The following is a 13,863-nucleotide window of genomic DNA, read 5'->3' as shown; positions in this document are numbered from 1 at the left end:
AATGGCACCTGTTTGAACTTGTTATCAGTATAAAAGACACCTGTCCACAACCTCAAACAGTCACACTCCAAACTCCACTATGGCCAAGACCAAAGAGCTGTCAAAGGACACCAGAAACAAAATTGTAGACCTGCACCAGGATGGGAAGACTGAATCTGCAATAGGTAAGCAGCTTGGTTTGAAGAAATCAACTGTGGGAGCAATTATTAGGAAATGGAAGACATACAAGACCACTGATAATCTCCCTAAAGGTGTCCTTTAGTAGTGGTTTCTTTGCAGAAATTAGACCATGAAGGCCTTATTCACACAGTCTCCACTGAACAGTTGATGTTGAGATGTGTCTGTTACTTGAACTCTGTGAAGCATTTATTTGGGCTGCAATCTGAAGTGCAGGTAACTCTAATTAACTTATCCTCTGCAGCAGAGGTAACTCTGGGTCTTCCTTTCCTGTGGCGGTCCTCATGAGAGCCAGTTTCATCATAGCGCTTGATGGTTTTTGCGTCTGCACTTGAAGAAACTTTCAAAGTTCTTTAATTTTTTGGGATTGACTGACCTTCATGTCTTAAAAAATAAATGATGGACTGTCATTTCTCTTTGCTTATTTGAGAAGTTCTTGCCATAATATGGACTTGGTCATTTACCAAATAGGGCTATCTTCTGTATACCACCCCTACCTTGTCACATGACAACTGATTGGCTCAAACACATTAAGGAAAGAAATTCCACAAATTAACTTTTAACAATGTACACTTGTTAATTGAAATGCAAACCAGGTGACTACCTCATGAAGCTGGTTGAGAGAATGCAAAGAGTGTGCAAATCTGTCATCAAGGCGAAGGGTGGCTACTTTGAAGAATCTCGAATATAAAATATATTTTGACTTGTTTCATTATTTTTTAGTTCCTATGTGGTTCCATATGTGTTATTTCATAGTTTTTATGTCTTCTATTTTTCTACAATGTAGAAAATAGTAAAAAAATAAGAAAAACCCTGCAATTGGTAGGTGTGTCCAAACTTTTGACAGGAACTGTATATTGGAGACTTATGCTCGGAAATACTTTAGCTTAAAACCCACTCAGCTCTATTCTTTTTTTCAGTCCTAGTCAGCTGATGACTTCAGACATACAATGTTTTATTTAGATAACTCACAATTCTGTTCCTCAAAACCGTCAACCATTTCCTCTTAGTGTGGAGAGAAATATTAATTTGGGGGGATTAGAGTGTGTTTTTAGAGTTAATCCACACTCCCATGTGCAATACCATTTCCTGGCACCAAACTCATGTCTGGCCTGTATGGCTATCCCATAAAAGGGCTGTGTTTAGGCAGTGCTGTGCCCAGCGGGATTAGGGTAAGTGACAAGGTACTTGTGTAATTACTCATAGGATACTAGGTGATTATTAATGATGGTGGCTGGTGGGAAAATCTACTGTGAAGCCCAAATGGAAACAACGGGAATGGGGTAACAGGGAACTCTGAAACCATATCTCTGTGATCAACTAGATCCTATAATCCCTGTAGCAAGTAAAACAATGATTTAAAAGCTTTTTCATCAAAACTTAAACAATCCATCCAGTCTGTGTGCTGTGTAAAATCGGACTAATGACATCACTCTGTCAAACTCAGTGAATGTGTTTTTGCTTAAAGGGTTTTTTAGGTTTAATTTTCACCTAATGTGTACAGTGTGGGCCTCACTTTCAACAGAAAACATGTGGAATGTAGACCTACATTGTGATAGTGAGAGTAACCCTAGATAATAATTTTAAAAAGTCAACTCAAAATACATTAAATGTACAGCGTGTCATGTTCAGAAATGTTTTTCTACTATTATAATGTTATGCATTTAATTTTACGTTTATTTCCATGCTAAAAGTATACTTACATAAGTCTTATTAAAAACAATGTTTTCAGTGAGAAGTAGGCATTGGTCTGAAGCCAAAAAAGAAAGGACTGCATACAAAAAAGAACCACAATGCATACTTCACCAATGTTCTTCAAGGTTTTCCAGCACACAGCGTTGACCTACTACAGTAGCTATGTTGGTCTATTGTACTTACAACAATGTGTGGAATTGTACTTACAACAATGTGTGGAATTGTACAATAATTGTGAATACACAAAACAAATGAAGATGTTGTCAAAGTTGAGCTTACTGTGTCCTGTGTTGATAAATCAAGTAGAAGGATTTTTTTTAAACTACACACACACACACACATACATAGTGCCACAACCATTCTGTCCTGGAATCCAATTCTGCCTGCCACATATGTGAAATACTTTGTAAACTGCCTCCTGACCTACTCTGTTGCCCTGGATGGCTATGCTTCTCATTCCCTGCCCCACTCTGCTGTAGCCACATCACATCACAAGGCTTTGTTAGGAAGTTATGGAGGATGCACATTGTAACCACTAGGATATCAACCTTGCTTGGCAGTAGGTTGATTTTCTTGTAGAGGATCCTCCATCTGGCCGCAAGGATCCCGAATGTCTTCTCCACTGCCATTCTAGCTCGACAGAGACGATAGTTTTGTATTTATTATGGATCTCCATTAGCTGCTGCAAAAGCAGCAGCTACTCTTCCTGGGCTCCAGCAAAATGAAAGCAGTTTTACAATTTTAAAACATTACAATACATTCCCAGATTTCACAACACACTGTGTGTGTTGAGAGAGTTATTTCTCGTAGCTGATGTTGTGCCCGGCTTATGTTTTCATCCGGTAGGGCTTTACTGGGAAGGCAGCGTCCCCCACCATTGTGTATGGTATCTTTCCAATATCTTCACCCACAGGCAGAAAGGCATCTTGGGGCATCTGCAGGGTTTTTGATGCCATTGCCCTTCCAAGTGGGGAGTTGGCAAAGAAACGTCCCTTTTTCAGGACCCTATCTGTCAAAGATAATTTGTAAAAATCCAAATAACTTCACAGACCTTCATAGTAAAGGGTTAAAACAGTTTCCCATGCTTGTTTAATGAAACATAAACAATTCATGAACATGCACCTGTGGAACGGTCAATAAAGCACTAACAGCTTACAGACGGTAGGCAATTAAGGTCACAGTTATGAAAACTTAGGACACTAAAGAGGCCTTTCTACTGACTCTGAAAAACACCAAAAGAAAGATGCCCAGGTTCACTGCTCATCTGCGTGAACATGCCTTAGGCATGCATGCAAGGAGGCATGAGGACGCACAATCCTTCCATCAGTGCTCAGACTGTTGTTGTAAGGAATGTCCTCACCAGAATTCACCGGCAACAACGTTGCCTATGGGCACAAACCCACCGTCGCTGGAACAGACAGGACTGGCAAAAAGTGCTCTTCACTGACAAGTTGCGGTTTTGTCTCACCAGGGGTGATGGTTGGATTCGCGTTTATCGTCGAAGGAATGAGCGTTACACCGAGGCCTGTACTCTGGAGCGGGATCGATTTGGAGGTGGAGGGCCCGTCATGGTCTGGGGCGGTGTGTCACAGCATCATCAAACTGAGCTTGTTGTCATTGCAGGCAATCTCAACGCTGTGCATTACAGGGAAGAAATCCTCCTAACTCGTGGTATCCTTCCTGCAGGCTCATCCTGACATGACCCTCCAGCATGACAATGCCACCAGCCTTACGGCTCGTTCTGTGCGTGATTTCCTGCAAGACAGGAATGTCAGTGTTCTGCCATAGCCAGCGAAGAGCCCAGATCTCAATACCATTGAGCATGTCTGGGACCTGTTGGATCGGAGGGTGAGGGCTAGGGCCGTTCCCCCAGAAATGTCCGGGAACTTGCAGGTGCCTTGGTGGAAGAGTGGGGTAACATCTCACAGCAAGAACTGGCAAATCTGGTGCAGTCCATGAGGAGGAGATGCACTGCAGTACTTAATGCAGCTGGTGGCCACACCAGATACTGACTGTTACTTTTGATTCTGACCCCCCCCCCCTTTGTTCAGGGACACATTATTCCATTTCTGTTAGTCACATGTCTGTGGAACTTGTTCAGTTTTTGTCTCAGTTGTTGAATCTTATGTTCATACAAATATTTTTGTGTTAAGTTTGCTGAAAATAAACGCAGTTGACAATGAGAGGACGTTCTTTTTTTTGCTGAGTTTACTCCGCCGTCACTGTTTCTCCCAAAAATCCCACACCTGAATAGCTGTGAAGTGGTATTTAGCATCCACAAGGGCGAGTAGCACCACGGAAAAGGTTCCTTTATAATTTAAAAAAAGTCTCCCTGAGTTTGAAGGTTTGGTGATCATAATATGTTTTCCATCAACCAATCCCAAACAATTGGGAATGTCCCATTTTTCATTAAACTTTTGAGAAACTCCAGGTCTCCAGGTTTCCTCAGTGGGCCGTGGCAGATGGGTCGCTAGCATCCTCCTCTCTATGGCCTCACAGGTCTCCATAATGCACTGCAATACTGTTTCGAATCCAAGACGATAGGTGAAAGTCAGACTGTAAATAAAGTCTCCAGATGCCAAGTACCTGTAATGACAAAATAAATGTTTTGTTATTGGTTAACAATTAATTATATTTTACATTTCACAGATATTGAATTTTGCAAAACCAGATGGTTTACACTTTTGTAAGGCACATACGGAAGGCCCAACCCAGCGGTTCTGGGGGAACCAATCAGAATGAATGGAAATACATAAATTATATAATTCTTGATACCTTACATCCAGCCAACAAGGTAAGATATAATATACATTTGAATTGATTGCACAGAATTCTGAATCTCAAGGTCTTGTAGTATTGCTGGCCTTATTTTCTACCTGCTAAGTCTCAACTTGATTGGTTCATGTCAGCTGGTATCCCATTTCTAAATTAGTGATGTTGACCTATTTTCAGCTCAAGAGACAACCTCGCCTTGAAAATGCTGATTCGCCTCAGCCACAACCTGTGTAGCTGGATGACACTGAGGACGACATGGGTTCCCCGAGCCATGACCCTGTGCTTCAGATGCCTGAACATCAATCAAGACCAACCACTACAGACACGGCTCAAGACTGGCATCCAAGAAAAAGAAAACAGAAGGTCAACCATCAAGATGTGGATGAAGAGCTGCTTGCATTTGTCAGGAAGCCAATCCCTTCACACATAACTAGGATGACCAGCAGGCAACACCACTGCCACCACCACGGCCCGCAAGTACTCCGCACGGAAAAGGTGGATTGCAGCCAATCATGTACGATGAGCCCAGGGATCAATACTCACCAGAACGTAGGTCTCCAACACATAGCTGGGATGACAGCTTCAGCACATTTTCGTAAGAGAGCTGGGACCAAGAATCCCAATCACATTGATATCCCCTCCTAAAAAGGCACATCCCATGTTCTGTTTGAGAGTTTTAAAAAGGGAAAAGTTTATGTATGCACTATTTGCACTTCTTTGTTGTTGCAGTTATATTTGCATTGCACCTTGTATTTTACTTATTTTTTTGCTATTCAGTGAATATTATAATTGGGAGGGATATGCCATTTTTTGTTTACATGCCTTGCTGTGGCTGTTTATCTCACCTACAACAGGTGCACCATGCCTTGTTGTGACTGTTAATGTCACCTTGAATAATTATAAATAAAATACTAAACAGAGAACAGTTTGTCTTACTTACTTTGAGGATAATGTAAAGACACTATAGCACCTGGTGATCTTGCTGCTCCCTAAATGTAATGGAACATAGGCCTACATCCGTGGAGCATCATGATCACCAGTGTGCTGGAGTTTCTTTACACTATAGTCTACTGCTCTTCTCCATGCACCTTCTTACACAATACACCCTTTTCCAATAATTTACCTTAGTGACAGCTAATCTTTGTTTTGGCTCTCTTGGGGTCCTGTAGTTGGTCGTCTGCTTGGTGAGGTCTGGGCCAACAAAAGACAGAAGACTCTCCATCTCTTCTGCACTCATCCGGATGTATCAGTGATGTCAGGCATGGTCCAAGAGCAGCTCCTGGACAATGTTGTAGTATTGCCCATGCCCCCTTTTATGGGATGCAGCCATAACCTCCTTCCCTGTCTGCGCTTCAATAATACAAAGGCAACCAACTTCTATCTTAGCAGGTGGCATCTGTTAATCCATGCTGTTTAGAAAAGCATACCAATTATTTTTTATTTTGTACTTGTTTGGATGAGTATAATATTACAGTTTCTTATTTCATGAGCTTTTATTCAGTAAATGCATTGTTTATATCGCATACCGGAGTGGTTTGGTTGTAAGGTGAAAGCGACTGACTAATTAAAGTACTCCGCCTGTCATCATGTATACCATAGGCATATAGGAGGCTGTGATGGGAGAGTGCCGAGATGTATGAAACTACAATTTGCATTTATTAAATTATACTCCTATCCTGGCAATAATATCACTATTGTACAATATGCAATCATGTACTTACCCATCTTACCACTCCTCAATTGCGGTGAAATCAGAAGAATCAGAAAAAAATTCAGGCAAGAAAAGGCGCTAACAACATCATCCTGCCCCCAATGTAATATCATTGGTTCAGTTTTGATATTTCAGCCTGCGTGTCCTGATCGCGTCTGGTGTGGGTGGACAAAATCAACATGCGCGCGATGGCGCACGTGAGTGAGCAGTCTGGTCAGCATGTTAGAGGTGATCCCACAATAATGGGCTTTGTACTGCATACCTTGGTCCTGTACTGTATTGCATTCTTCCCACTCCACACTAAGACATTACCCCATACTACTACCTTTTCAGGCTTTTGTTTATATTATATGAAAGTACACAACACCATCAGGCTTGACTGAGTGAGTTGTTTGTCTTCTAGTAATGTAATGCCTGCTTGTATTTTCTGAAACCTTTATTTTAACAATACATGTCATTGAAAACCTACAGAATGCACTCACTGTTCCAAAATGTGATTGTTACGCAACAGGACAGTTAACACGTGCTGCCTGGGTCTCAGGAGGATATATAGTACCAGTCAAACATTTGGACACACCTACTCATTCCAGGGTTTCTTTATTTTCACTATTTTCTACATTGTAGAAGAATAGTGATGACATCAAAACTAAAAAACTTTAAAGTAGCCACCCTTTGCCTTTGCCCTGCAATTTCTGAGGCTGATAACTCTAATGAACTAATCCTCTGCAGCAGTGGTAACTCTGGGTCTTCCTTTCCTGTGGCGTTCCTCATAAGGGCCAGTTTCATCATAGCGCTTGATGATTTTTGCGACTGCACTTGAAGAAGCTTTCAAAGTTCTGAAAATGTTCCGTATTGACTGACCTTCATGTCTTAAAGTAATAATGGACTGTCATTTCTCTTTGCTTATTTGAGCTGTTCTTGCCATAATATGGACCTGGTCTTTTACCAAATAGGGCAATCTTCTGTATACAACCCCTACCTTGTCACAACACAACTGATTGGCTCAAACGCATATAGAAGGAAGGAAATTCCACAAATTAACTTTTAACAATGCACACCTGTTAATTGTAATGCATTCCAGGTGACTACCTCATGAAGCTGGTTGAGAGAATGCCAAGAGCGTGCAAAGCTGTCATCAAGGCAAATGGTGGCTACTTTGAAGAATCTTGAATATAAAATATATTTTGATTTGTTTTACACTTTTTTGGTTCCTACACTATTTTGATGTCTTCACCATTATTCTACAATGTAGAAAATAGTAAAAATAAAGAACTTTTGACTGGCATTCGGAAAGTGTCCCATACTTGACTTTTTCCAAATGTTGTTACGTTAGACTTATTCTAAAACGGATTTAAAAAAAATATCCTCAGCAATCTATACACAATACCCCATAATGACAGTGAACATTTTTTTTTTTCAAATAAAAAACGTAAATAAACCATTGCTATGACACTAAATTATGCTCAGGTGCATCCAGTTTCGATTGATCATCCTTGATGTTTCTACTACTTGATTGGAGTCCACCTGTGGTAAATTCAATTGACTGGACATGATTTGGAAAGGCAAACACACCTGTCTATTTAAGGTCCCACAGTTGACAGTGGATGTCAGATCAAAAACCAAGCCGTGAGGTCGAAGGAATTGTCCGTAAAGCTTCGAGACAGGATTGTGTCGAGGGACAGATATGGGGAAGAGCTGGCCTAACTGAGCAATCGGCGGAGCAGGGCCCTGGTCACAGAGGTGACCAAGAGTGCCTCTGTGGAGATGGGAGAACCTTCCAGAAGGACAACCATCTCTGCAGCACTCCACCAATCAGGCCTTTATGGAAGAGTGCCCAGACGGAAGCCACTCCTCTGAAAAAGGCACATGACAGTCCGCTTGGAGTTTGCCAAAAGGCACCGAAATAACTCTCGGACCATGAGAAACAAGATTCTCTGGTCTGATGAAACAAAGATTGAAATATTTGTCCTGAATGCTAAGTGTCACGTCTCCAGGAAACCTGGCACCATCATTACAGTGAATTATGGTGATGGAAGCATCATGCTGTAGGGATGTTTTCCAGCGGCTGGGACCGGGAGACTAATCAGGATCAAGGGAAAGATGAACGGAGCAAAGTACATTGAGATCCTTGATGAAAACCTGCTCCAGACCATTCAGAACCTCAGACTGGGGCGAGAGTTCACCTTACAACAGGACAATGACCCTAAACACACAGCCAAGACAACGCAGGAGTGACTTCAGGACGTCTCAATGTCCTTGAGTGGCCCAGCCAGAGCCCGGACTTGAACTCGATCGAACATCTCTGGAGAGTTGTGCAGCGCCGCTCCCCATTCAACCTGACAGAGCTGGAGAGGATCTGCAGAGAAGAATTTGAGAAATTCCTCAAATACAGGTGTGCCAAGCTTGTAGCGTGATACCCAAGAAGACTCAAGGCTGTAATCACTGTCAAATATGTTTCAACAAAGTACTGCGTAAAGGGTCTGAATACTTATGTAAATGTAATAATTTTTCCTATTTTGTTGCCTTACAACCTGGAATTAAAAAATATTTTTTGTGGGGTTTTCATCATTTGATTTACACAACATGCCTACCACTTTGGAGATGCAAAATATTCTTATTGTGAAACAAGAAAAAACAACTTGAGCTATTCAACCCCCCCAAAGTCAATACTTTGTAGAGCCACCTTTTGCAGCATTTACAGCTGCAAGTCTCTTGGGGTATGTCTCTATAAGCTTGGTACATCTAGCCATTGGGATTTTTGCCCATTCTTCAAGGCAAAACTGCTCCAGCTCCTTCAAGTTGGATTGGTTCTGCTGGTGTACAGCAATCTTTAAGTCATACCACATATTCTCAATTGGATTGAGGTCTGGGCTTTGACTAGGCCATTCGAAGACATTTAAATGTTCCCCTAAACCACTCGAGTGTTACTTTAGCAGTATGCTTACGGTCATTGTCCTGCTGGAAGGTGAACCTCTGTCCCGGTCTCAAATCTCTGGAAGACAAACAGGTTTCCCTCAAGAATTTCAAAGTATTTAGCACCATCCATCATTCCTTCAATACTGACCAGTTTTCCAGTCCTTGCCGATGGAAAAACATCCCCACAGCATGATGATGCTGCCACCACCATGCTTCACTGTGGGGATGGTGTTCTCGGGGTGATGGGAGGTGTTGGATTTGCGCCAGACATAGCATTTTCCTTGATGGCCATTTTAGTCTCATCTGACCAGAGTACCTTATTCCATATGTTTGGGGAGACTCCCACATGCCTTTTGGCGAACACCAAACCTGTTTGCTTATTTTTTTCTTTAAGCAATGGCTTTTTTCTGGCCACTTTTCCATAAAGCCCAGCTCTATGGAGTGTACGGCTTAAAGTGGTCCTATGGACAGGTACTTCAATCTCTGCTGTGGAGCTTTGCAGCTCCTTCATCTTTGGTGTCTTTGTTGCCTCTCTGATTAATGCCCTACTTGCCTGGTCTGAGTTTTGGTGGATGGCCCTTTCTTGGCAGGTTTGTTGTGGTGCCATATTCTTTCAATTTTTTTTATAATGGATTTAATGGTGCTCTGTGGGATGTTCAAAGTTTCTGATATTTTTTTATAACCCAACCCTGATCTGTACATCACAACTTTGTCCCTCACCTGTTTGGAGAGCTCCTTGGTCTTCATGGTGCCGCTTGCTTAGTGGTGGAGCTTGCTTAGTGGTGTTGCAGACTCTGGGGCCTTACAGAACAGGTGTATATATACTGAGATCATGTGACACTTAGATTGCACACAGGTGGACTTTATTTAACTAATTATGTGACTTCTGAAGGTAATTGGTTGCACCAGATCTTATTTAGGGGCTTCATAGCAAAAGGGGTGAATACGCGCGCACCACTTTTCCGTTTTAAATTTGTTTACATTTTTTAAACCATTTTCTTGTCACTTCACCAATTTGGACTATTTTGTGTATGTCCATTACATGAAATCCAAATAAAAATCCATTTAAATTACAGGTTGTAATGCAACAAAATAGGGAAAATGCCAAGGTGGATGAATACTTTTGCGAGGCACTGTTCCTACCTACCTACCTAGGTACATTTGTACAGTCTAGTTGCTGTGCAAAGGTTGAGGGTTATGCCATATTTCTTTCTATTAGGCTAGATATTGTTCTAAATGTAATCTCTGTGTCTATGCACATTTATGCATTTTCAACTAGTCTACCCTAATGGTGTTATGCTGCCACAGTTCAAATGTCGTTCAATCTGTGCAATGGAGTATAACTGTATACCTCTCGATGGATTGGACATTATGCTGGATTTCAAGCAGAAGATGACTCAAGAGGATCTGAATGGCAGTTTGATCATGACAACACTCCTCCCACAGTGTTCCCTGAATTTACTGTATGTTTCTTTTGAATTACAATTTCATCATTACCACCTCTCCCATCATCTGCTGATCACCAGGTCTCTTAGCTACAGATAATTGGATTTATCCAAAGATTTTTTGGTATCCATTATTGGGAGTTACAGGATAGGTATTGTTTGGTGTAGCACAGAATTCTCAACCAACATAACATGCTGACCAGACCGCTCGTCCGGGTGCGCCATTGCGCGCATGTTGATTTTATCCCCCCACACCAGACGTGATCAAGACACGTAGGTTGAAATATCAAAACAAATTATTGTTTATATATTAATTTGGGGACAGGTCAAAAAGCATTAAACATTTATGGCAATTTAGCTAGCTAGCTTTCTGTATCAGCAAATGTGTCCTGGGATAATAACATTGGGTTGTTATTTTACCTGAAATGCACAAGGTCCTCTACACCGACAATTAATCCACAGATAAAAGGGTAAACGTTTGTTTCTAGTAATATCTCCTTCTTCAGCCTTCTTCTTCTTTGGGCTTTATATGGCAACCAACTTTAAGGTGCATTACCACTACCAACTGGACTGGAGTGTGGGCCTCAGTTAATCTTTCAATCACCCACGTGGCTATATGCTCCTAAAAATCTATGGCGAGATGGCACGTGGGTATATGCTCCTAAAAACCAATGAGGAGATGGGAGAGGTGGGACTTGCAGCGTATCAAGCGTCACAAATAGAACCAAGTTCTATTTTAGCGCCTGGCTACGCAGACGCGTGCAAGCAGTGTGGGTGCAATGATTGAATAACATGTATGTGTACATTTATTTTGCAACGCTTGCGCACGCAATGCAAGCAGTGTGGTCAGTATGTTAGCTTGGCTGCTGTCTTTGTCCTCGATTCATGGAAACAGCAGTCTCTCAAAAAGTCCAGTTGCAGAGGGTCAGTTTAGAAAACGCTTGGTTATTAAAATAAATACTTATTTTGCTCCATGAAGTAATCCAACAATGTGTATGCCGCCATCTTGTCTTTTTCAAGTCTTCTCTCCTTGATCGAGATAGGTATCTGTCATCATGACATGCAATACTTTGGGGATACTCACCTGTCTCGATCAATGAGAGAAGAATTGAAATAGGTAAGACGGCAGCGTACACTGTTGGATTACTTCATGGAGCAATTTTTTAATTTTTTAATAACAAAGCATTTTCTAAATTCAAGCGGACCCCATGCAACTGGACACAAACATTTTGAGACTCCTTTTTCCATGAATCGAGGACGAAGACAGCCTCACCCAGGTAAGGTTGGTTGAACATTTTCTGTGCTACACCAAACAGTACCTTTCCTGTAACTCCCAATAATGGGCACCAACAATATTTGGTGAAGTCACATTATCTTTTGTAACAATTTGAAGCTACAATTCTCTATACTTTCCTTCACCTGATTAACACTGAACTGTACTACGCTGTACTGTATTTTTTGTTTTTTACTTTTACTATATAACATTATTGTTGAATACCCAGCTCTCTTTTTGAGTTATCATTACATATTGTACACTCCCCTGTATTTCAGATTTTGACAAATAAACATTATTTGGAAATATCTGAATGTCTTACATATGTCTGATGCTACAAAGCCCTGTACAGCTTGTATAAATATATTCTGTGAATCCATATAGGCAAACAAATGTAGAGGATTTATCGAAAATATCCATGGTCCTTTATCCAGCTTTGGTACACTGGCAATGGTGTTTGGCATGGTGGGCTGTGAAAGCAGAATGCTTGTCGCAAATAATCTTGGCCTATCTGTGGTGTATAGCCAGCTGGATAAGACAGCCGGAAGTGGTGTAGGCTTCGCAGACCTTAATCACCAACTGTTTGGACCATTTGCAGAAGATTTGCCTATACTGCACGTCTCCTGGATAGACATGTGTGAGGGCCAACGCTGGAGTAGAGAAGCAGGTACGGGGAGTCAAACATTTAATCGGAACAGACAGGGAACAAGACAGGAACAATGTCAGCAAACGGGTATTACAGGGACATATGACAATCAATGTTGAAGCGGGGAACAGAGCGGGGGAACAGACAGATATAGGGGAGTCCAATAATTGCTGATGCACGTGACGGGAGAAGGCAGGTGTGCGTAATGATGGTGGCAGGAGTGTGCAATGCTGGGAGCCTGGAGGCCAAGGGGGGAAGAGCAGGAGCAGGCGTGACAACATGGTTGTGGTGTTACCATTTTACACTTTTTGTGGAAGGGACGTAGGGCAACACGCCTTTGTTGGTAAAGGTGTCAACCGGTTGGGACCCAAGTGTTTAGAGACAGACTAGTGTATTGTTTAGGGACAATGAGGGACATTGGGTGCTGCTTTTGAGAGGAAAGATCAGTCAACAAAGTGAATTGGCTGGGGTGGGGTGCTGCAGAACGTATGAAAAGTCTTGGAGGGCAGATTTTACGCTGTACGTATTGTTGTGTATGGAAATTAAAGAGAAATGGCACCCTACAATCGTTCTCATAAAAAACAATACATTTACTGTCTCTAAGCACAACCAAAACCCCCTTCCTCATCTCAAAGACCTATCTGTAAACTCCCCCCAGTCCATTGACTTCGACAGATCATTCTTGTCAATAGCAGCAGGGGATTTTTGGAAACGTGTCTTTGTATTGTGTTTTTAGAATCAGCAGAGAGAAGAATGAGGTGGTTGTGTCATTACTGTTGTAGTCTTGATTATATAGCTTTCAGTGTCCCTTGCTTGTTTTTTTGTCCCACAATCTTATTTTGCTCCATGACCTCAATGACCGCAATGACTGAAATGCCGCCGCTTTGGGGTATTTTTCAGCAGGGCATGTGGAAGAACTCCAGATATCTTGATTTTTACAAAGAGAAAAGGCAAAAAGAAAAAAGGGGTAGACTAAATTGATTATATGGTCTTGAAGGTGCTCTGTGTTTCCTCGGGCTATATCTAACCACCTGTAACTACAGCTAACCTGTAACACAAACACTACGCAATTCATGTTTATGCAATGCTTACTGTAAATTGAGCTATCTTAGCTGTCAGCTTATACATATTTTTTGACAACTTACCTTCACCTTGTGCAGAGCTCCAGTAAAGGTTGGAAAAACATTATGTACCATTACAGTATGTATTGATCTCTATTAGACTG

Source organism: Salvelinus alpinus, chromosome 30 (assembly GCF_045679555.1).
Source record: "Salvelinus alpinus chromosome 30, SLU_Salpinus.1, whole genome shotgun sequence".
Classification (NCBI taxonomy): domain Eukaryota; kingdom Metazoa; phylum Chordata; class Actinopteri; order Salmoniformes; family Salmonidae; genus Salvelinus; species Salvelinus alpinus.
Note: the sequence above shows the minus strand (reverse complement) of the source record.